The sequence below is a fragment of the Anomalospiza imberbis genome, chromosome 14, assembly GCF_031753505.1.
Source record: "Anomalospiza imberbis isolate Cuckoo-Finch-1a 21T00152 chromosome 14, ASM3175350v1, whole genome shotgun sequence".
Classification (NCBI taxonomy): domain Eukaryota; kingdom Metazoa; phylum Chordata; class Aves; order Passeriformes; family Viduidae; genus Anomalospiza; species Anomalospiza imberbis.
In genome coordinates, this window is record NC_089694.1 from 10,800,398 (window position 1) to 10,824,663 (window position 24,266).

At 36.8% G+C, this 24,266-nt stretch overlaps 1 protein-coding gene across 1 annotated transcript in view; it reads right to left on the reverse strand.

Moving 5' to 3' along the window:
- Positions 1–24,266, reverse strand: part of TENM1 (teneurin transmembrane protein 1) — an 838,901-nt gene that overhangs the window by 654,052 nt on the left and 160,583 nt on the right. The window contains exon 3 of the mRNA XM_068204864.1: positions 21,823–21,924. The gene's annotated coding sequence lies outside the window, so the exon portion shown is untranslated. The remainder of the gene's footprint in view (positions 1–21,822; positions 21,925–24,266) is intronic.

Here is a 24,266-nt window from a genome sequence, read left to right on the forward strand (position 1 = left end):
CAAAGAAATTCCATTTTTCTGTAGAATGTATGGCCAGAGTTGAATTCGACTATGATCAAGCCATGTATTTTTCAGAAACCCTGAAGAGTTTTTCAGCACCTGAAGGTGTTCAGCCATCACACTGGCAAGGTCCTAACATGTTCTGGCTAACTAAACTCTCCCAAGAGATGCTGACACTTCCCCCAGGTCTCTCTTCTGTCCTGACTGCAGTGTTCTATCTGCTGCTGCTCTGGTCCTCCTCAACCATGGACAGCAAACCAAAATTTCAAACCCCAGGCACCAACAGATGCACCAAGCTGCCAATCACTCTCGAGCCAATTCAACTCACACACAATTAAGCCTAACACCAATACCCTTTATGACCATATTTACAGCATGACACGGCAGCATCAGTGAGGGCTCCTGCGTGGTAGGGATATTAGTTCACAGTTAGAGACAATCCACTTTGGTAGACAAGCTGTCCTTTTGTCATTTAAAAGTGATAATTAAATGCTGGTTTTTCTTACTGGCCATGCAGGATGCTGTTATTCCTCTGACCCTTTGAATACTGAATTTTTAGGGAAGAATACAGCAAGGCAGCTCTCAGGACTTCACACAGCATGAATTAAGAGGGTTGTGGTTTGGCTTTGCTGCTCCAACTGGCTTCTTTTTATCTTACCCTCTAGGCAGATTTGGGGGCCTACTTTCCCATTATCTCACAAAGGCATTATAAGGTTTAATAAAATAGAAATTGTAAAATATTTTAAGCCTGTTGAATGAAAACCACTGCAAACCATAAACACCACAAAAGATGAGTATTAGCAGCTGAGACTCCCATTCTTAGCACTTGCTATGTTGAAGAAAGACCAGCAGTACTCCTGATATTGCAACACCCCTCTCTTGCTGCAAGGATCATAATTTCTCTGCCAGTTTAGCCCTTCATGGGTATTTTGAATTCCTCTTCCTTTTTATGTACAATGTGAGATTAATAATACTCTAAAATACTGACATCTAAAAGAGGTAAGCATGTAAAAAAGTTTAACACTGGCTTATAGTCATCTGCTCTGAGCTAAAATGATTCAGAATTACATAAACTTAGTGACTGTGGATAGATAGACAGCCCTCTAGTCCTGCAGTGGGAAAAATAAAACAAAACAATATTATTGACATTAATGAGATCAGAAGCAAATTCATCTGTTGGTCACAATTTGAACATTTGAAGACCAGACTTGTGACAGCTCAGAGAAACCAATGATTTCCTTTCATTTCCCTCTGACATTTCCTATTGAATTACAGACTTTGCTGTGTTGTTTCATGTTGCAAGGAATAGTGGTCACCCAGATGGATAATGTCTCCTTTCCCCTGCAGAAGGGACATAAGATTTACACAACCTATAAAGGAAGACATCAGAACATCTAAATGCTTTTAAAATTACATTCTTCACTTTTCTGTAAATATATTTCTTTGACTGTGTGTATCCTACAACATAAAGTACATTTATAGAATCCAAAGTGGCTTACATTAGGATGCTTTTCAACAGGAAAATAAAGGATAAAAGCAGAGCACTACTTCTCAAGTATTTTGAACTTTCAGACATCACCAAAGATGGAAACTTTTTTTTTCCTAGTCATTTTTCAAAGTATCAGACTATGCCTTTATTTTTTCCTGTATGGCTGATAAAATGCTAAGTGCTGCACCTCATCTATCTCCCTGCATACAGTTACAGAACAGCTGTCAGAGGCTCTGTGCACCTCTGAAAAGGTGATGAAGCTCCACTTGTGGAAATGACCGTTTGTTGCAAAAGACACTTCAACGTTTTCTAGCTCTTCCTCTGTATGAAAGTCATTGTTGAGATACCAGCTATAAATAGAGTTTTCTTTGTACACTAGGTGCTTTTCTCTCATCCTTTCTTCTTCCCTCTGACTCTGCCCACTGAATAAGCACTTTGCTGAAGCAATTCAGCTGCTCAGTGAAATCAAACATTCTCCTTTTAAAAATAATGAGGACCGGTTGCATTTTTTTTTATGATTTCATCTACTGTGATAAGCCAGCAATATTTTTCAAATATTTTCCTACGTGATAGGTAATGGTCTTAATTTTAGAGGTTTCAAGTGTGAGTTTGAGGATTAGGATTGCTTAATTACAGTTTTATTCCTCTAAAAGTTAATGCTAAAATTACATTTTTTATTGAAAATCCCAAAACATTAGGGATCCTGGTAGTGACAAATATCACCCAAATATGCCAGGCCCTGTTTGAATGGTTTTTCAGTCCAAGACTCAATCTCCTGAGATCCCATTCTATCTTAATGGTTTTTCATTCCTTCACAAAAAGGAAAAAATAAAATCATTATTTGGCAGACAAGATAGTGTCAAAACATGGAGAAAAGAGGTATGTCATGTCAAAATAGTGCAGGAAAACAAAAGGCAAAGTCTTCCACTCACTCTGAAACAGTAGAAATCAAACTCAGACATTGCTGCTGCTACAGGAACCTTCCAGCAAAGAGGATTGAAGACTGCAAATCACCACTCACACAGAGTTATGTCCTCTGAAATTTTAAAAGCTTAAGCTAAATATTGAAAGAACATCAGTTTAGAATATTCATGGGTCTGATAATGATATTTAAAGAGCTTCCCTTGCAGCAAGACATAAAAGCACACGATAGCTCCTGATACATTGCTGGCTGTAAAACAACTTTCATTACAACCCTTAGTGTGTTTCCCACATAATGTGACTTGGAAAACTGATAGGCAACCTTAATCGAGTACACATCTACATCATTGAATATTTAATGCTAAAAACCAGGAAAGGCAAACCTTAGGTAGCAAAACTCATATAACATTAAACACTGTTAGACAAGACATTTTTCCTGTTTCGGCTGTCATAGACATTAAATGCAAGCCACTACATCCTGAAGACATGAGTTTAAGATCAGAGTAAACATTCCCCCTTCACCCCATTCAACTGTCCCCTATGACCACTCAGTTTGAAAATGTTACATTCTGGTATATTATCTGAAGAACAAAAATACTTTATCTGGGCTTACTGCTTTTATTCAACACCCAGAACAATCTATGTCTATTCCTTTAAGCTCCTTTGGATGTGAAAAAAAATATGGTTACATAAATCTTTGTAATCCTGAGGGGAGGATAGCATATAAAGAGTTTACTGGCATTAGGATTAAGTCTAGTGTATTACAGTGCAATCTTTAATCGCCTAAAATCTACCTCACCATTCCAAGCTGTTTTGTGCTAGTAGATGAAGCTTTGGAAATAGGACACAGCTGGCAAGAGTGATGGACAGGAAGACTAAAAAAAAAAAAAATAAGAAAAGAAAAAGAAAAGAGAGAAAAGAAGCAATTGGTAAAACTGTTAATGGGCTGATTTAACACAGTGACATGCATAACATTATTTTTATTCATTAAGAAATTACAGAAGTTGGATGAAGTTCTTGTAAAACAAATTAGGAGAAAAAAAAAATCAAAGTTTGAAACCAGAGAAGATTTAAACTTAGATCAAAACACATCTAAAACCACTCTACAAGACAGCAAAGACTTGTTTGGTTCTGGGACTTCTTGATCCAAACAAATATAATAAATGTTTCTTAGGTAACAAAAAAGGACACAAATGCATGCTGAAATGGACTTTTTGCTGTCTTTTGATGAAAGTGTACGGAATGAAAGCACTGCCGAAGCCACGTATTACTGAAGAGAAAAATGCAGGGAAAGGTTATTATTAGGCATTATTCTAAAGAATGCTACAGCTCTCTTTGGACTTGTGATTTCCCATCCAAAGTTTCCTGTTGAGGTACCTATGGCCTCTGCCGAGTTTAGAGGTTCAAAAGGCCAAGGGCAGGGCAGCTCAGGAATACACAGGCTTGGCTGGATGAGGTACTGGAGCTCTGACCCCCAGCTCTGCAGCCTCAGCTGAGGGATCTCACTCCATTTCCTTTGGCTCTGGTAAGTTTAGGAAAGTATATATACTGACAACAAAATGTAAACATTTGCTTAAGGGCTATTGCGACCAATGGTATTTAAATATGTGATTAAAGGATAACTAAATTAGGCCTTACATAGTAAATACAGAGTGCATGCTCATGCTGTATTTGGAAAAGACAAGTTTCCTCACTCCTCCTCTGTGGCTGCAATCCCAAAGCACAGGAGTATCACACAATGAAACAAAAAACAATGAAGCAAATTCTTCCACTTCTGTCCTGAAGTGATACTTAAATTTTGAACCTGAAATCACTGTTTTGAAAAGTTACAAGTGTCAGTGCAGCATATCATTAGACACCAGCACAAACCTCTGTATCTGCCTGGGATACTGCCAGCATAGTCTGTTTTTTTTCTTCCCACCCGCTCCTTTTTCTTTTAAAAGGAGAAGCCAACTTTTCTATATCTCAGATTGTTCAACCTGCCTTTTCTAATATTTTAATACACTAAAGGTCTGGCTGAAGATGAGCCATAATAAACAGAAATATATTTATCTGATAAATTTATGCAAATAATTCTGCATATAACTGATATTTATCAGTATTTCAGCTGTTAGGTAAGGTTTATGTATTCCCAGCACTGAAGAGAAATATGAACAGGAAGAAATCATGGTACTGCAGAACCTACAAGACAGTACAATAATAGCATTTCTTTCTTATTTAGTAGTTTGTATTTCCAAAGCACCACAAAATCATGAACAAATTAATCTAGGGCTTACACTGAATTTTACTGATAACGACATTAAAAGCCTTTAGCAAATGTTTAATTGAAATAACTGCTGCACATTAATTCCAAGAAACTTGTTTTAGTATCTTAGAGATTTAGCAAACACCTAATGAGTGAACTCAATATGCCCCAGTGCACAGAATTCTGTGTGTGCTCTTCTTGAGTCTCAACTAGCAAGAAAATGCTTTGAAATGACTCTTAGAAAGAAAGGAAGGGCACATTTACAGAAAGAATCTAGTGATACTCTGTCCCATGGAGCACGAGCAGAAACCACAGTCTTTAAGGTTGTCTTTTAGCTGACAGTATAGGTTTTCATGGAGGAAAAAAAAAATCACTCTGTTGTTTCAATAATTCTGAATTTGACTCCCAAATCCAAAAAGTTTGCCCTTTTTAAAGCAAAAATGTAACTGTCACCAGTAAATTAATTATGATAACTCAGTAAAACCTGGCAGAGACTGCACTGTGATGAACCCAAGGGATTTCTTAGGAAATTATTTTTCAAGGAAAAGCATCACTGCTTCTTCTGCTGTCTCCTGATAGAAATCTGAATCCTTTGGGTTCCCCACTGAACATCACTGTCGTGAATGCAATTTTCATTTTGAATTTGTTCTTCTTGCACACTCATTTTTGACTACAGTGTCTGGCATTTAACCCATTTGTCTCTCTCCCCAGTAAAAGTTCAGTGGAAAGAAAAAGGAGGGGATCTTTCACATCCATGTCCCAAACCACTTTCTGGGTTTCATTTGATAACTTCTCAGGGTACACTTGATCCCATCTTTCAGATGATTAATAATGACAGTAACCAGTGTCAGGCCCAATAGTGATCCCTGGGGACCCCACTTGTGCCAGGTTGCCAGTTTGAGGAGCCACTTCCCACCCACTGCACAGACTGTGACACATCAGCTGGGGGAAACTCTATTAAAAGCCTTGGAGAAATCCAGTCAGTTGATATTTATTGCTCAGCTCACATCAACAAAGCAGGTTACTCAGTCATAGAAGGTGATCAGGTTTGTCAAGAATGATTTGCCCTCAGTGATTCCATGCTTGTTTTTCCAATCATGTGCTCCATCTGAGCTGCGGTAGCCCCGGGGGGATCCATTCTCTAATCTCCCCAGGGACTGAAGTAAGACTGATGGGCCAATAATTTCCTGAATACTCCATTAAGACCTGTAGATGGGTGTGGCAATAGCCTTCTTCCATCTTCTGGACATCCCCTGACCTCCAGAACCAGTCAAAGATTAGGGAGAACAGCCTCCCAGTGATGTCAGCCAGCTCCCTAAACTCTCTCACCAGGGCCCAGCAATTTGCAGCTCAAGCTCCTGCAGAGTTCATGTACAAACTCTCCCTGCACTGAAAATGATGCTCCATCCTCTTTGTTCTCCTCAACAGGCCAAGGTTAGGTCATTACTATGGTTTAGACTTTTGCTTACCCAGTTTTGGGGGACAATCAGCAGTAGAGGATCTAGAATATTTTGAGAGGGGAAGAAGAGGGAAGGCAGTTGGCTGAGTAGGAGCTGGGGAGTAGGAGAGTGAATGGCAGCTTTCATGGAAAGAAGGTGGAAAAGAAGTGTATTAATTCTTAGAGGAAGGTGTCCAGCAGTTGCAAGCTTGAAGCTCTTTGGAAATCCACCTGTTCAGCCTACCTGTGCAGTATTTTGCTAAGTCTCTACCACATTCTCTGAATTATGTTTCTGCCAGCATCTCTTCAGGAAAACATCTGTGCTTTCATATGAAAGAAAAAACTGACAATGTATTTTTCCTATATGTAGATAACATGCTGAATTTCAATTTAACATCAATTCCTCCTTGAATAAATGTACAGAAACAATAAGAAGTATGCAAGAAAAGAAAAAAAAAAAAACCTGAAACTGCTTAGACAGTAAGTAAAATAAAAATTATACCTAACAGAACAGCAGAACTTACCAGGCAGATATGAAGTGGATTCATTGCTCTCAACGGATATTCAAATGCAAATTTTTGCCTTAGTTTTAAAGACATTAAATTTAAGTCACACTGCCTTGTATTATGTTGTTTCTATCCTAAATGTTGTCAGAAAAAGTATGTCATCAACTCAAATGGAATTCAAATTTCTTAAAAATATTCAGTACATATAAAATTGACTGATTTCACTAAACAGTTTTAAAATCCATGAGTAATTTTATTTTCAACATTTTTATGAAAGAAGGGAAAGGTATAAAACTCATGTATTCACATTCACAAAATACTACACCTCAGGAGAGTTAAAACTGAATAAATTGTGAACAAATGTTGACTTGGGGGGTGGGGTTAAAGCAACTTCACATTAGTGAAATATCCTAGGGTGCCTTACGTTATTGATTCTCTGTCAACATCATGTTAGTTCTTTTCTAAATTAGTTCTGTGGCTTGACCTTGAAAAGATTGTGATGCAGAGTCCACAGGTTCATTCTAATTGCTGTTTTTCCTGGTGGACTTAACCATGCCAACCTGTCACTCATCAAGACCATTTGTCTGTGAACAGACTTAATTAAACACCTCAAATCCAATTTCTCTGATCCTTTCCACTATTAAAAAACCCCACATGTGCTCCATTAGCTATTAAGAGTTTTCTAAAGGAAAACTAACATCCTCATTGGCATTACTCTCTACTGTTGAAAGAAGGCAGAATTCAAAAACCAAGATTATTAATTAGGATGGGAAAATAAAATATTTCTAGAGACAACAAAGAATTGGCTAACTCTTAAACATACAGTAGAAGATTAAAGAATGATTCAAAGCACCTACACAACTTTTCCCTGTTCTTTTTTCCCCCTCATCTCCTTCATATAAGATCTTCACCATGCTGTACAGGCTTGATTTGAATATGAATTTTAATTTGTCTTTAGGTTTAAACAGGTAACTGCATTACTTTTTGTGAAAGAAGTAAGAATTTTCAGCTTCCTTTTTTGTGATTTAAATATCCAGCACACGGGTAGAAACAGTGGAAGTGAAAATACCTCAAATATAAATGTGGGGTTCCATTAAAATTGTTTGCAAGGTGCTTTTGCTTTCTATTTTTAATAAACTTTCTTGCAATTTTAATTTTAGTTATTAAATTGTTTGCAAATTACATTTAGCCATGTCTTGTCTTATAATTACATTCCAAAGTATTTTATGTTTTAAAAAAGAACTAATCTCACAGTTTTGTAAAAGATCCTTCTGCATTTGATAGATATTCACTGCACGCTCAGGTACAGTCTTCCATGTAGATTGCTGAGAGTTATAATTTAAAAGCATTTCTTAATAATTAATTTATGAATAATTAATATCTCTTACATTGGGAAATATTTAGAAAATGCTATTCCTATAACAGCTTTCATGAAAGAAAAGTTAGTGGTTATGGCTGGTTTTATTGTTGCCAAGTTTTTAATGCTGGTGAGGCAATTCTCTCTTCTTGCTCTCAGTCACATATTTTCCAGAATTTTATGGCTGCACCAAGAAGACCCAGTCTCTGCAGCAATGCTTGAAGAGGAGTTCCTTCATGACAGGTACTTAACAGGCTAAGTACTATTTTACCACTCTAATTAAGGCTGCAGTAACATGCACTAAATAAATGCTCAGCCCAACCTCTAAATTTGAACTATACTATGAAGACATCTCTGAATTCAAACCATTCCCAAGCACAGCAACAGGTTTGGTTTTTTTTTTTTTTTTTAATTTTATTTTATAGCTTTATCAATTTGGAGTTTGGGAATACAAAGTTTATGTCATAAAGATATTTAAAGAAGAAAGGCACTGAGGTTTCAGAATTACTGTGAGCTTCTAAAGCAGTGTTCAAATATTGCCTCAATGGGTTCTGTCATTAGAATTTAGATCCTTGATGCTAAAAAAACCTAGAGGCTTATTTTCATGTTTGGTGCAACAAATTACGTGAGCTGCCTTAAAATACAACAGTAATCAATCTAGGAAAGACACATATACCCAAAACAGTGCATGTGTCTAATCTGTGTACAGCCAGCCTTGATAATTCTCTTCTGTTGAGTTTGTATCACCTCAAAGAAATATAAACTAACATGTCAGTGTCAAATAAAACAAACTAATGTAGCATGATTGATCTCTGGTGTCAGGACAGCCAGACTCATCCCTGTGTCATTCCTAGGGCCAGACAAGAGACATTTCCTTTAACACTCAATAACATATTGTATCTCTACAGCTGCTATAATGTCTGCCTCATACAAATGCATACATTTGCTTTTTATAATACTGGTAAATCCTCCTGCATGCAAAGGTTTTATTACCCCTACACGTCACTGGGATTGGAAGAAGGAGAAAAAAAATTTGTTCATCTCAATACAATCTTTTCTATGAATGAAAACCACTGCCTGAAATAAGAGAGCAGAAGCCAATATTCAAAGTACTATCGGAGGTGATGGCTCTGCTGCACACAAGCAATGCAGTTTATCTGATACTGAGAAAGACTGAGCATCCTTATATCAGATCTGCTCTCTTGACAGACACATCCCTGAATTTGAAGGCTAAAAATATCTATGCTGAAACTGCCTGTCCATTCTCTCTTGTGGTGACTATCTTACTATTAATTTCTCCCATTCTTTAAATACAATTTTACATCACACCAATGTACATGTGAGCAGCATCACTGATATAAATGGAATTAATCAGTATTCAGCCTGATATGCTTGGCAGCAGTACTTTATTTTTCTAACTGTTCTAGTTTATTAGGCTTCCACACATCAGTTCTCATTTGCAGGGAAGTATAATAATGAGAGTAGAATCTTAAAAATTGTATCTGTTTGGCAAGACTCTTACAAACCAGGTATGTGCTGTGACAATGCTCCTGTCCTGCATAATAATTAAAGTAAAGAAAGTACCCTGAGTCAGAGCTCTTGTCCTTGTGGCTGCTGTGGTGTCTCTGACATGTTCAATGGGTGAAGCTGTCACAGGAGCAGAGAACCCTGGCTGCACCCCCTGTATTGACCCAGAATCCACAACTGTAGGACTGGGCTTTTTACTGGATTCAAATTGTCTCTGCGCTTTCAGCACTTTCAGGGATGAAAAAACCCCATATAATACCAGCCAAGCAGCCAGACACTGCATTGCTCCATTATTTGTTCTCATTATTACTCTTGTTCTGCCAGCGTTAGCTCTTCACAGACATTCAGAGACATCCTGCCTTGCAAAGAGAGGACACTTCCACAGCCCAGTCCAAGCAAGGCTGCTACAGCTTGATCAGACATGCCCAAACTGCAAGGGGGATCATCCCAGCAAGGATGTGGGTGAGGAGCTGCTGTGAAAGGCTCAAGGCTCAGAAATTGGCACCTGCTGAACCCCAGTGGTGCCTGGCAGGGCGAGTGGCAGCTGGGCTGGGAGAGCCAGATAAAACTCTGCTTTCAGGAGAAGATTTACTAATGTGATAGTTTTTGTTCTCACATGTTGCTGCCACAGCTGCTGCTCAGCAATTACCTCCTTTTACCTTATAATTCCACACCTTTTAAGCTCATCCTGACTCAGAAGATTCATTGCTTCTCTTTCAGACTTAGCATTAAAAATGAAAAAAAAAAAAAAAAGCAGTATAATATTTGAACATATAAAATATCAAACCAGCAAAGACAGGAGAGAAAAATCAATTTATAGATAAATTACAATCAATTCAGTAAGTGGGAGGTCTCAAGCTTGCCAAACTAATAATAAGTCCCACTTCAAGATCTTTTGTTCTATAATTGCACTTGGAAACTTTTTCTGATTACTCAAATAGACATAAGCACAACTTAAACACCCTAGTTTATGGTTTTCACAGGAACAATAAGTCCTTTATTTAAGGTCTTTTGTCCCTCAGAATAAGGACTGAGAGGTCAAGTTTTTTAAATTGTCTGCTTTTTTTTATGCTACCCCTTAGGAAGAATTAGAGTTGGCATTTTCTGTAATTCTAAGAATTATTAGAAATAAACTTTGGACATATATTTGTATATAAAATATTTACTTTCTCTTTAATTTAAATGTTTCATCTATTAATAATCCATTATGAAAGACAGAAATGTAATCTAAGCAGAAATCTCTTTAGAGTACATTATACTTTATTTACTAATTTTTTATGATTCTTTAGATAATGAAAATTTTATATGGAGAATGCAATAATTCAAATAGTGTTTTTAGAAGCACTTTTGTTTCTTTACACAATTAAAAAATAGAATTTATTTTAGGGCTACTTTTGCTAAAGTTGTAATGCTTATGACAGAGGTTTCTAGGTTAGATAATAACACAGGGTTGCTTTCATTACTCTTCCATTCTCTATAAAAACAGAAGGTATTTTTGAAAATTTGAGGAATTGTAGTATAAAACTTATCCTGATCAAGTCTGAAAAGTGGCATGACATTTGGTTTAATAAACCAGTGTTAAAAGAAGGTAGAAGAAACCCTGAGCAAAACAGTAAATTTCACGTAGGATCAAAAAATTCCCCTTTTCAGCCTGCAATGATGCTCATCTGTGTCGTCGCTTGTTAAAAGAGTTACACAAACAAAGCACAGCCAGACCTGCTGTATTTCCTTCTGAGCCTTACCAAATTACCAACATAGATTATTCTCTGTACACATGCAGAGGCAGACTGCACTTTTTTTTTTTTTTTCAAAATACCAGCCTTTTGGTCCTTTATCCTTAAAATAAATAAGAGAAGAAGGATCTTATACTTGTTAGGTGTCTTAGCAATAAGTCCCCACATTTTTCCAAGGCACAATGACTCAGAGTTTCTGAAGATGGGACTTTCTTGTGACATGTATTTTGAACACTAGAGTGTAAAGTGTAGCGAGTTCTACTACTTCAGAATTTATCAGAAAATATAGTGGCAAATTCTGTTGCTCTACAAGCTACAACTTTGTCTTAAGAACACTTTTAAAAATTTCAAATAACATCTTCTTTGTACATTGAAATGGCAAGTGGTTAAACTGCAATTTATAAAATGTCACACCACTCTTTAATCCCCTGATCTCCAAAGTATTAGGATTTGATCTTTATTGCAAATAGTACAGGTCAATTTTTTCTTTGGCATGTGGCTACAGTTGGAGGTTTCAGTGCCAAAACCAGAAATGTACATTTTTCTCTGCTTCCAAACAGTGTAAACTGACATAATTTGACTGAATGCTGAGGTGGTACCACCAGTACTGAAGCGTTACAAGAGTCAGATGTGGTTGAATTCACAAAATTCTCTCATCTACCTCATTATCCCCAGCAAGTCCTGTAAATAGTCTGTTGTTAGAAGGTGCTTACCGAAACAATATCAAGCACAGGTAGCATGTTTCCTGAATAAAAATAACTTTCCTCTAGAGAATTTAAATAACTTTTTTTTTGTTTTCAAGAGAAACTAAGAAAGTTGCACTTAAATAGGCTGTTGGTCTGCCCACTTTATCAGTGACCTTAGTTTAAACTAGAATCAACAGGACTTCTTTTTCTTATTTTTTAAACAGTCCACTAGAATTTTCTAAGAAAAAAAATCACTGAAAATAAACTAAATAAACTGAGTGAGTAAAGGGGAGAGAGATGGTTAACACAGCCAGCTCTGATTTCCATGAAGTATTCAACTAGATCCAATCACCAAAGGGTCTTAAATGAAGCTGACATAAGATAAGAGGGAAGGTCCTCACAGGGATAACTAACTAAAAGATCAGGAAGAAAGAGCTGCAATAAATAGTTCATTTTCTCAGTGAAGAGAAGGTACAAGTGGAATCCCACAGGGATCTTTGCTAAGGCCTCAGCTGCTCAACACATTCAGGAATGATCAGGAAAAGAGAATGAAAAGGAGATTGAGTTTGCTATTTAAGACAAGTTTTTCAGGGGAAGAAAACCAATAGTGGAGTGAAAAAAAGAGAAAAGTTGCAGAAAGACTCCGTGGCATTGAGTGATTGAGGATAAAATGGCAGATGACACTGGAACCAAACAAATGTAAAGTGATGAACTTGGCAAAAAAAAAGAAAAAAAACCCAACCAAACAAAACAAAAAACCAAAATTCCACACAAAAAAAAACCCAAACAGTTTTAACTTTATGTACCCAGGAATTGATTCTGAGACAGCTACTGCCAGAGACAACACAGATCTTAGGTTAAAATCACAGCCTTATGAATACAGCAGTTCAGTGGCTTCAGAATTATCACAGGAAAAACTCAAAGTGTAAGGCTACTGTGTAAAGTTTGCATTGTGTCCACATCATGACTGTTATGTGGTCCTTTCATCTGAGAAAAAGCATTTGAGTACAATTTGAAATAGAACTTGACAAAAATTATTAAATGTAACCAAGTAACTTCCACAGAAAGAAGATATTTAGACTAGCACTCCCAAACTAGAAAAACATCAAACAAGAGCCAACTAAAACTCATGACAGGCATGAAAAAGGTGAAGGAAGAATTGGTTAGCTGCCCCTTCCATTGCAATAACAAGAAACCCTGAAACACAGATTCACAGGTGAAGGTTCAAATCAAAACCAGGCAGGCACCACTTCACATAATGCTAAGATGGACTGTGGAACTCCCTAAGATACAGAATGAACGCTGTAAACAGCCACAAATTCACAAACTTTGGAAAATATTAATAAAACAAAAATCTCACAGGCTTCTTGAGACCAAAGAGCCTATCCTGGACTCAAGTAGTCCTTTTTCCTCAGATGCCATGAAAGCATCCATGAGAATTACCACAAAGTGTCACCTTCTCACCTGCATTCATCTTCACCCACGTCTGAGCTGGGATCCCAAAGCAGAGGGGCCTTAGTCTCACCTGATGTGGGTATTTCCAGGGGCTCCACAGGCAGGATGCCAATGGCCAGAACAGGCACCACGTCTCACAAAGCATTGCAGGGCCAGAATCCCAAGGATAGCCATTTCCAAATCCTCTCTCAGCAGGACTAATTCAGAATGTGCTAACCAAGCAGTCTGTCTATCTTCAGCAATTCAGCTTTGGGGTTTAAAAGACTTTTCTAGAAACAAACATTTTATTTTTGGAGAACAGATTTTCATTCTGGTGACAAAAAATTCAAATGAGGAGGAAATAATAATAATATGCATATTAATAACTTCACAGTTATTTGTGGGTTCAAAAGTCCTTTATAAGGAGAAGGAAGATTAATCATCTGTTCTGCAGAGCAGGAAACAATGGGAGAGCAAGCTGTACATGAACCCAGACTCACATGCTGTTTTGGTGTTCTGTAAATTGAGCAATGCAATCTCCTTGGATATACAGGAAAACTTCAGTGAGAGTTAGAACAGAGATTTTATTCCATACATTATAATAAAAGGTGTTTTTCCTCCATTCAAAATGATTTATCCTCTGGTCTTACAGCTAGTTTGAGCTGCAAGAAAATGTCATAAAAGCATGTTGTAAAAAAATAGATGAAAAAATAAGAATGTTGCATCTCAGTTCACCTATGCTACTAACTATAATGAATTCAAGAGTTTTTAATTATAATTACTAGTAAATTGGAAGTTCCTGTTTACAAAAATGCTGTGGGTTTTTCTTTCTTCATGACCTGTACTCAAAACATTTATCTATCTTGCAATTCTATGAAGAGAAAACAAAAGCTACAGTCTTAAAAAATAAAAATGTATTTGAACTTGAATATTAACCTACACATTCTGTATAATGCTTTTAAAATTCTATCATATGCATTTTAGTTTTCAGAGCCCTGTTTTGAACAGCTATCGGTGACCTAGAACTAAAATCTGTAAAACAGTTAATAGAGTGGGGGGTTTAGGTTGTTGGGGAATTTTGTTTGATTGGCTTTTGTGGTTTTTTTTTGTTTGTTTTTTGTTTTTTAATTCAAAACAAAATCACATAATTGCACTTAATGGGTTTAGGTTTGCTTATCCTAATATTGAGAATTTGGTCATCTCTCCAACTACATCTTAAATAGCCTGTTCTCTTTACTGGGAAAGATTATGCTATGATAAACAGAAATGCAGGACAACTTTGATCATCCATCTGTGCGCTGATCAGCTAAGACAACTTCACAGCAGTTGGTATTGAGGATCCAAAAATAACAACCAAAGCTGAGCATTTTGGGCAATGGGTGAATGTAACTCAGTAAATACTGAGCTATATATTTCTCCTCATCTCCCATTGCATGATTAGAAAACTAAAATATTTTTTTTATTCCACAGCCTCTGAAAAATTTGCTGTGGCATTTAAGTGCTATGGTTTGCTAAAAAGGGCTGATAGTACTCTTCAACTTTTGTTTAATGTTATCTTTTACAAGGGGCCAAAAACATTCAACCCAGTCCAGAACAGGCAAAATTTCTCCTCCACAGTCTATGAATTTCAATTCATTCTGTCCATCATATCATTGAACATTTAGATTTTTTACTTTAGGCTTCAGGCAATAGCTATTCAATTATTCTTTTAGCAACATTTCTGACTTCCCTACACTGATTTTACAACAGCATATTCAATAGCTGATATACTAGAAGTCCTGAACAAAAGCATCCCAAATTTTGCATCAAAGTCATGCTAGGGATAACATAAAAGGAATGGAATATATAATGAGAAATGAGCTGAAATTCAAATATTTAACAGCTAAATGCCTCTGGCTACCCAACACCCGCCCCAACGCAACAAGCCTGTAGGAACAGTAGGGGAATAGGCAATGAAATGGTGATGTTTAAAGACCAGTACCTTCAAAGAAATAGCAAAAAAATAACTGGGAGCTAAGCACAAACACCTGAGATGCCAAAAAGCTTCCTTAACTTTGTAAGCAGCACAAAGTCCCAGGTAATCCCAACAAGGAGCTCATTACCGTGCAGGCTGAGCTTAGATCAGTCAAACCTCCCTAAGCCTTGCTCACTGATCATCTCTGAGCTGAGATGATTCACTTTAAAGATCAAAGTGAGCAGCTGCTTGAAGGAGCTCCAACTAAGTCCATTAACATTCCTCCTCCTGAGAATGTCTTCTCGTACAAGGCTCAAAATGCAGCCAAACCCACACGCTCAGAGGATCAACAGGTTAGAAATGTACGGCAGTGGGAGAGCTGTTCTGGGGTTACAAACACATGTAAGGGAGGAAATGGACACTGCTCTCCTATCAACTCATTTAGCATTAGATAAGGATTCCAAACAGTTTGAAAACAGATGGTTATGGCAGAATTTTGCAGTGTAAGAAGAATTTATTGCATTGCTAATAGGAGCTTAAATTTTACATTCAAATCCTCGTTATAATTTATTCAGGAATGTACTCTACCTTTCTGGTGCTGTGTTGCCTTCATTGGCATTAATTTCTGTTTTCCCTTGATATCTGAAACAAAAAACTGAGTGCAGGTAAAAGATTAGAGCGGACAGAAGCAGCATTCCTTTACTGGCATTAACCCTGCCCTCATTTATTTATGGATGAAGCTCTGTGGTTTAACAAACACAGGCACTAGCAGGGTAATGAGAGGATGCACACTCTGATATTTACTGTACAAAATTCAAATTGGGAGCTGAAGGCGTCATAATTGATTTTGTTGTGGGTTTTTCTAGAGTGCTCATCACTGTGGTATTTAAATTATTCTCCAAAATATAATTGATTAAATGTTCTTTAAGGACAATTAAGGCTGAAATTCTCAATGAAGTGAGTATTATAGTATGATGCAGCCAAAACAATACATGAGATACAAATTTCTGATGTTTTGTTGGTTTTGGGTTTTTTTTTTCCTTGTAGTTGGTTTTTTGGCCTTTTTTTAACCTCTGGATTCTAGAGTGGGAGCAGACAATTATTTTTAAGGAAACGGGAGCTTTAGATTCACCTCACGATCTTCTGCCTCTTGATTACACAGTTACTGACAGAAGGAGTGTACATTTTAAAATTTCCCAGTAAAGTTGACAACAAAGAATTATTTTGACTGTGAACTATTTTATATTTTAAAGTAGGAAACATGGTACTTATTCTAAAAGAATAGGACATTCATGAGTACTTTGACTTACAAAAGTAAAAATCTGTGGGATTTAAATAATGTAACCAGCTGATTTGAGAACATTTGAATTAACATTAGTGATAAATTATTTCACAGTAAAATTATTCCTACTCAGCAGGAAATTAACTTGCCATAATATGCTAAAGAAAGTGTCTCATCTACACCTATGTATGTTGCATGAAATCACTGAATAGTGGTTTCTCATGGTGTTATCTAGAACATATTCCACTCTATACATGGAGTAAAGTCATGTTGCTTATTTAATACAAATTACTGACTTCATCAACTTTATATTAAAGTCCTACCTCTCTCAATAAGTGAACAATGAAGGAGTTCTAGAAGACCTGCTCAGTAATAGCATTTTTACAGAACATTTAAAGTAAAAGAAGAAAATGTGAGCAATATTAGAACTTTTTTGCTCAACTTCTGTGAGAAAATCCTAAAAAACTGGTACATTTAAGTCCAGCATTCACAAATTGTCAGGACAAATAATGCCACTTCTGTCCTGTGTAAGTCTGGACCACCTAATTTAAAAAATCTGTTATGTTAATGAACTTGCTCTTTACAAAGTTGTCTTTAGATGCATCTATAACATAACATTCCCTAAAGCATAATTTTGCTAAGGAAACAAATGCACTGAAAGGCCAAATTCACAAAGTACTGAAGACAATGGTGTGGTGACGCCTTGAGAGGCTCCTAGAACAGAGGCTGGACAGTGTTGAGGGAATAAAACAGGGATTTATTAAAAAGGCCTTCAAAGGATACACCTTGGGCAGTGCAAGAGCCCAGCTGAGCGTACACCCAGGATGGACAATGGGTCACAACTTTTCACACTTTTACAAGTTTTGGTCCATTTCCATATTGGGGTCAATTGTACAATTACAGCTCCAGGATATGAAGTCCCATCCTCCCAGTTTGCTCTCCTCAATTTACTGCCGTTTGTACTCCTTGAACCTGAAGCTGCACCAGTGTCCTTGGCTCTTGGGCTGGAAAAGGATTGTTTTGTTTGACCAAACTGAAAAGGACTTGCTAACACTTCATATGAATTTCAGAGTCACACATGAAAGGCAGCACAGAATCTAAAAAATATGAAAGCTAAAATTTAAGGCATCAGTGGGAGTTCTTATGCTTCAATATTCAGGTGTTTTTGGAAAATGAAATTTTCCTCCTGAAGAAAAAAGTCAAATTAAATTTTGATTTGGAAGAGGTGTACGATAGAATTTTGGTTTTAAGGACTATTTTCCAGTCCTTGATGTAACAATTTAACATGGTCCTAATCTTGTTATTTTCTTCCTAATAACTAAAGCACTCACTAAAAATGTGAAAAGGCATGAAGAACTTTTGCTTAAGGCATCTGTTAGTCAATCAGTTTTGCTTTACTAGGTAAAAAAAGATTTATTTGTATCTTATAAACTGCTTTTGAGTGAGCAAAGTCATCATTATGATTATATTTGACCTTCACTGCTTAAACTTCAGGAAAAATAATCACAATTCAGAGAGTTAATTAAAAATACACAATGATACAAAAAAATTGAAAACTGCTTGAAAATAAAGAGAAACTTTTATTTGTAAAGCTAAGCTCCAGGTGCAGCTGTTTCTTAGGGAAAAAAAAAAGACTTTCTTTGAAATATCTCTGCTGTTATAATGATAGTAATTATTTTTATTCTGCAGTTTCCCAAATTTGCAAGTCTCTTGAATACTACGGTATAAACCTACTGGTAAAACTGCTTCTGTTGATAAACCAGATGTTCCACAGATTGGCCTAAAGAGTAAGGTGGTATGTGGCAAATCTGACAGCTTTTTCCTGATAACAAAATCAGTATATGTCACATAAAATCAGTGTATGTCACACATAAAGACACATAGTTTGTGTTTGTCCCTCTTCAAACATTACTACTGGGTCTAATGTAGACCCCAAAGCAACACTAAAATAGCTGGTTCTATTTCTTTAAACAGATTTAAAATATATTACTGGAATTATCTATTTGCCTGTTTGGAGAGGCTCCTGATTGTTTTATAATGTTGTTACTTTAGCATTCACTGCTTAGAATAAACAGACAGAAGAGCTGCAGCCAAAGGGCTTGGTCAGAACTGGGATCTCAGTAACTCTGTTCACTAAATATTCGCTCTATTCACTGAATAAAGCAGAGACTCTGCCTGTCCTGCAAAATGACACCTGCACGGTGTGGGCATTCCATCACATCAGAGGGCTGCAACAGTCTGCTCTTTATAGGGAAAAAAGGGTTGAATTAAATTCTCTCTAGGTAGCAGAGCCATGGGTAGGGAAGTATTTTACCTTTAGACAAATAAGCTGTCCTGAAAAGCCATTTCCCAGCTTATTGTCACAGAGGTCTTCTATTGATCACAGCAAAACAACACTGTGATTGATCCTTCTTGTTTTTACTATTTCCAATATGCTCATAAACTAAAAGTCTAGATACCATTTATGAGGAAGATAAAAGGACAGAATGCTTGAGCCTAGGTTACTCAATATATGAAATTTTATAAAACAGAGTCCAACTTCTTCACGTCTACTGCTTTTACTGCAAAGGACAAGTAGACTATTTAAATAGCATTGCACATAAAAATATTGCTTGATAAACCTATCAATATATATGCTTCTCCATTGAATCATACTGATTTTATACATCATCCCAGCCTTAGGAGCACAGCAGCTGTCATATTTATCACCTCTGTGTTCAATGCTGCCTTCTGTTATTTCAAGTCTTACCTTCTTTTCTATCAGGCTGTGTTCCAGATCCTATATTTATGCTTGCCCTTGATCTTCATGGTGACAACTGGGAAGCCTTTATTGCTCTTTAGAATTCAGCTTTCCTGTTGACACATTCTATGCAAACACACAATCTTTTCTCTAAATAAAATCAGTCTTTGCCTGATGGAGCTTAGCACAGCATGTAACTCAACAAAAAGTGGACATTTGGCAAGGAAAGGAGAACAGAAAAGGCCACAGTTAAACTGGTGCTTGCCAAGACAACAGAATAAAGTTTGCATGCCATGTAGTCAGCACCAAAGCAGCTGCTTTACTCTTTTACACCTTGGGAATTCTGTACTTAGTCCTCTAAGCAGAGGACCTCTACTTAGTCCTCTAAAACTAATGCACACACACATTTGTCTGTCTTTCTGCTACTGTGAACAACTTAATTGAGAAAGCCATGAACATCCCAAAAGGTCTGCCATGTCAAGTGCTGCCAGATGATAGGACAAAGCATCTCCATCAGCAGTGTTGGGCTGGTGTCATTCTCAGAACTTCCACTTTTCTGGATGCTTTGGGCACCAAGGTTAAGAAAATGAATTTCACATTGAAAAGCCATCTTCTTGTTATGTGAAAGGAAGGAATATAAGAAAAGAAGAACAAAAAATAGCTAATATTTGCCAACAATGCTGATTAAGAGGACAGAGAAAATTAAGCAGTGGTGCAAGTAGCATTATCTAGAATTGGTTCTGACACAATGATAATATTTTTTTTGTTACTGATGCCCCACTCGGGGGTGTGCAGTGTGCTCTACCATCATTAACACACACTAGAAGCAGGAAAAAACAACATCTAAATCAAACCATACTGCAGCACTACTTTGGTTTCAATTGTAAGGGGCAAGGCAGCCAGAGCTTCATATAAACTATGTGAAATTATATATGGCTTCAGGCACTACCAATCAACCAGTGAATGAGATGTCCTTTTATTTCTGTCAATCAACCCAAAATCCACCCCTGTAAATGCACTTGAAGCAAAGAGAGTGTAGAAAAAGAAGCTAAAGGAGGTAAAGATGAACTGTGCAGAGAAAACAAACTGGAATCCACATGGAGCAGAAGTGCCTGCAATCTTACAATAATTTAAATTTTTTTATTGAATTAAGTACTCCCTGTAATCTGAGATCTGTTATTGTAACCCTATACTCTAGAAGACGTTACAGAATTGACAGGAATTATGGTCATACTCAATTCTCACCTGAACAAAATTCCTTCACTTCCAAAATAAAATCTAGAGGGAAAAAAAACCACACTTTTCTGCAGCACTAGTTTTATTTCATTATGTCTTTTATTTTGCTGCCTTTTTTTCCCCAGTAAAATTCTATTTATTCTAAACCAAAATTAACTGAAATCAAACACTTGTTTCCCCCCCACAAACCAGATATGAAAAGGACTGCAAATGTTCATTTTATCAAAGGATAAACTCTCAGAACTGGAAAACAATCTGAAATTTTGTCAGCACCATTAAGTCAATTTACAGAGACTTCCAGCTGCATTCTGAGGCATCAATGACCTTTCCAGTGAAAGTAATATATATATATATATATATTCAGTATGGTTTTTTTCCTTGTAAAACAGAAACATCAGTCCGTTCACCCAGCACAAACTATATTTCTCATGACAGAGGGCTGTACCAGTCTGAAATAGATTGCAGAGGTGTGCAGACAGAAAGGAGACAGCAGCACCTAACTTGTAGAAAATTCTCTGCCAAAGAGCAATGGGCAAAGCTAGATATCCATATGCTGTTATTAAAATGGCTGGAACAAAGATCAGCTCTGGAACTGACACTGGCTCAAAACCCAATCCTTTTATGGCACCTGCCCTGTTTGGAGTTTAGAATTAAACCAAAATACATATGCTTTATCAGCAATAAATCTTGAGAATACTTCCAAACACTATAAGCAAACAAATGTTTCTTTGAATGTTCAGCTAAACTCCTGAATCTAATAATCAGTTTGTCTTCACACTGCTCAGCTTAATTTTTAATACAGCTCAGAAGTTAGTTAACAGGAATTCTACAGCATTGGTAAAGATAAAGAAAAAATAAAGAAAAAAAAAAAAACAAACCAGTATGCCTGGAAAGTGAATCTTTAGTTAATTATTTTGCTGGTATTTTAAACTTGGTTCTGAAAGAAGTAATTCCTTTAGTGTAGAAAAACTTACTTGTTGCCCTAAGAAACCAAACCAGTTTTCTCACACATATTTTGAATAAGTAGTCTTTGCTCACAATGACTTGTATGCATACACATAATCTGCATATTAGATCTTATTTGGAAGTAAATTTGAAAAATGTGAGTTCTGTACAAACCAGTCTACAAGGAACAAACAATTAATTAAATTCTTAGCTCTAATAATTCACTGACTTTTTATGCCTACATTTTTCCCAGACTTTAATCTGATACCACACCTGAGACCAGGCAATTCATAGCAAAATCTTGCTGCAGTTGCTTTTTTTAAACTCACCTAATTATTAATTTGAAAATTCTTCCCTTTGTGAAGATTCAATGAAGCCTCTCTCCTCCAACTCCTGCAAGCTCAGCTGAAGACTGTGGTAGGGCTATGCTGCTGTAAAGAAAATGACAGATGAAGACAATTTTATTCAAATCTGAAAAATAAATTGGACTTGCAACAGATCTGCAAAATAAAGCAGATGCATTCAAAACAATAATTTTTAAGTAAATGCAAGTCACTGTTTTAATACAATGACTTCAGTATTAAATAGTATTGCTTAATCAAAGAATTAATGATATTTGTGACCCTGCAGATTCTGCAGTAGCCTCCACTCCTGGACAGCCCTCCACATTAAAAATACTTGCTTTTACTAACACTGAAATATAGCAAATACTTATGGATAACAGAGAAAAAATGTGTAAAAGCAAGACACACTAAAAGAAAAATTCTATAGCAATTTTTTTTTTTTTTTCATTAAGAAAATATCGAGAAGAAAAATAATCAGCTCTGTGTTCTGCCAGGCTAAACCTAGTAGAACTCCTTGTGATTTGCACCAGTAGAACTGCAACATTAAAGTCCCCCTCTCCGCTTCATAATAACAAGGACTGTGTCCATTAATTAGTAGATTTGGAATTGGGCTGAAGAGTCATCAGTTTACACAAATTTTGAAGGTCAAGATATTGTCTGAAAAGAGATTCTCCTGCGTTAATGTGTTTATATAACACAGATTAACCAGGCTACAAGATATTGAAAAATAAATAAAGGTAGTTATTAACAGATATTGCTTGTCTTGGAACTGTGAATAAGGCTACTTTGCAATTCTCTTCTACACTTGCACTATTGCATTTTTTTTTTATTTTCCATAAGCATTAGAATATTTTTCATGCTGTGAAAAATAAATACATTCAGAACAGTTGCAAAACATTGCAAAGAATTATTGTGTTAAAGCTGGCACTGATTTCAAACAGATAGAATGTTTATTATTTCATGTAACAACCAGCATACTTAGGATCAGGGAAAAACCAAGCAGATAAGCATTCTGAATGCATTACTTTATTTCAGTTGCCCATTTTGGTGAAAAAATATAATATGGGTTCATCTACATCAGAAAGCATCCCTAGTGATATGTAGGGAAAATAAATTCAATAAACAGGATGTAAGAAGTATCCATTGCATTCATCATAATTTAGATGAGCTTATTTGGTAGGCAAAAAAAATATTAAGGCTTTCACTAAGATGTCAAGTTGTAGCATGTGTTCTGGTAACAACTAGAAAACATCAGGTGTATGAATTGGCTTTTCCCCTCCTTAATTTCAATCAGTCCCACAAAGACAAAAGTATTGCTTGCTTGTTTTACCAAGTGATACCTGTCTTCTTGCTATTGAATAATAATAATATAAAAAATTGATTCACAGAAATAATGTTTGTGTGGCTGCTCCTGCATACACTTTCATAAAGCCATATAAAAAACAGGCAGGTCTCGGATCAAGACTGTTCTCTACTGAGGCTGCAGGGCAAACCATTAAACAATTCCAGAGATTATTAAAAAAAAATAAAAACTGAATGACTATTGCACCACATTTACTTTTAGTGACCTAAACCTGACTTCTGTTTGCATAGTTCTTGTGGTCTTGCCTCCATTACAGGTGCTAACAGGTCCAGAAAATATGGAATTAAAATTGCTTTTTCCCCAACCCGGTAAATCCATCAGCATTACCTCTTACAAAAAGCTAGGACAGAAGTGACCAAAAATCATAGAATGATTTTGGTCAGAAGAGTCTTTTAAAGGTCATTTATTCCAACAACCCTGCCACGGGCAGGGACATTTTCAACTAGATCACGTTACTCAGGGCCTCATCCAACCTGGCCTTGAGTGTTCCAGGGTTGGGGTGTGGGGGTGTTCATCTACCACCCCTCTGGGCAACCTGTTCAAGCCCCTTCTTTGCAAAAAATTTCTTCCTAATATCCAGTCAGAATCTACCCTCTTTTAGTTTAAAAGCATTTCCTTGTCCTTGCCTAGTTTAAAAGCATTATCTTGTCCTTGCACAGTATATGCTCTATCTTTATTATGAGCCCTATTTGAATATTGAAGGACCACAACAAGGTTTCCCCAGGGCCTTCTCCTCTCCAGGCTAAGCAGCCCCAACTCTCTCAACCTTTCCTCATCAGAGAGGTACTCCAGCCTTCTGATACTTTTGTCACCCTCCTCTGGACCTGTACCAACAGGTCCATGTCCTTCGTGTGCTGGGGTCCCCAGAGCTGGATGCAGCACTACAGGTGGGGTCTCAGCAGAGCTGGGCAGAGGGGCAGAATCCCTTCCATCCCCTGCTGCCCACAGGGCTCTGGATGCAGCCCAGGACACGTCTGGCTTTCTGCACTGTGAGTGCCCATGGCTGGCTCATGTGCAGCCTCTCACCCAGCAGCACCCACATCCTTCTGGGCAGGGCTGCTCTCCA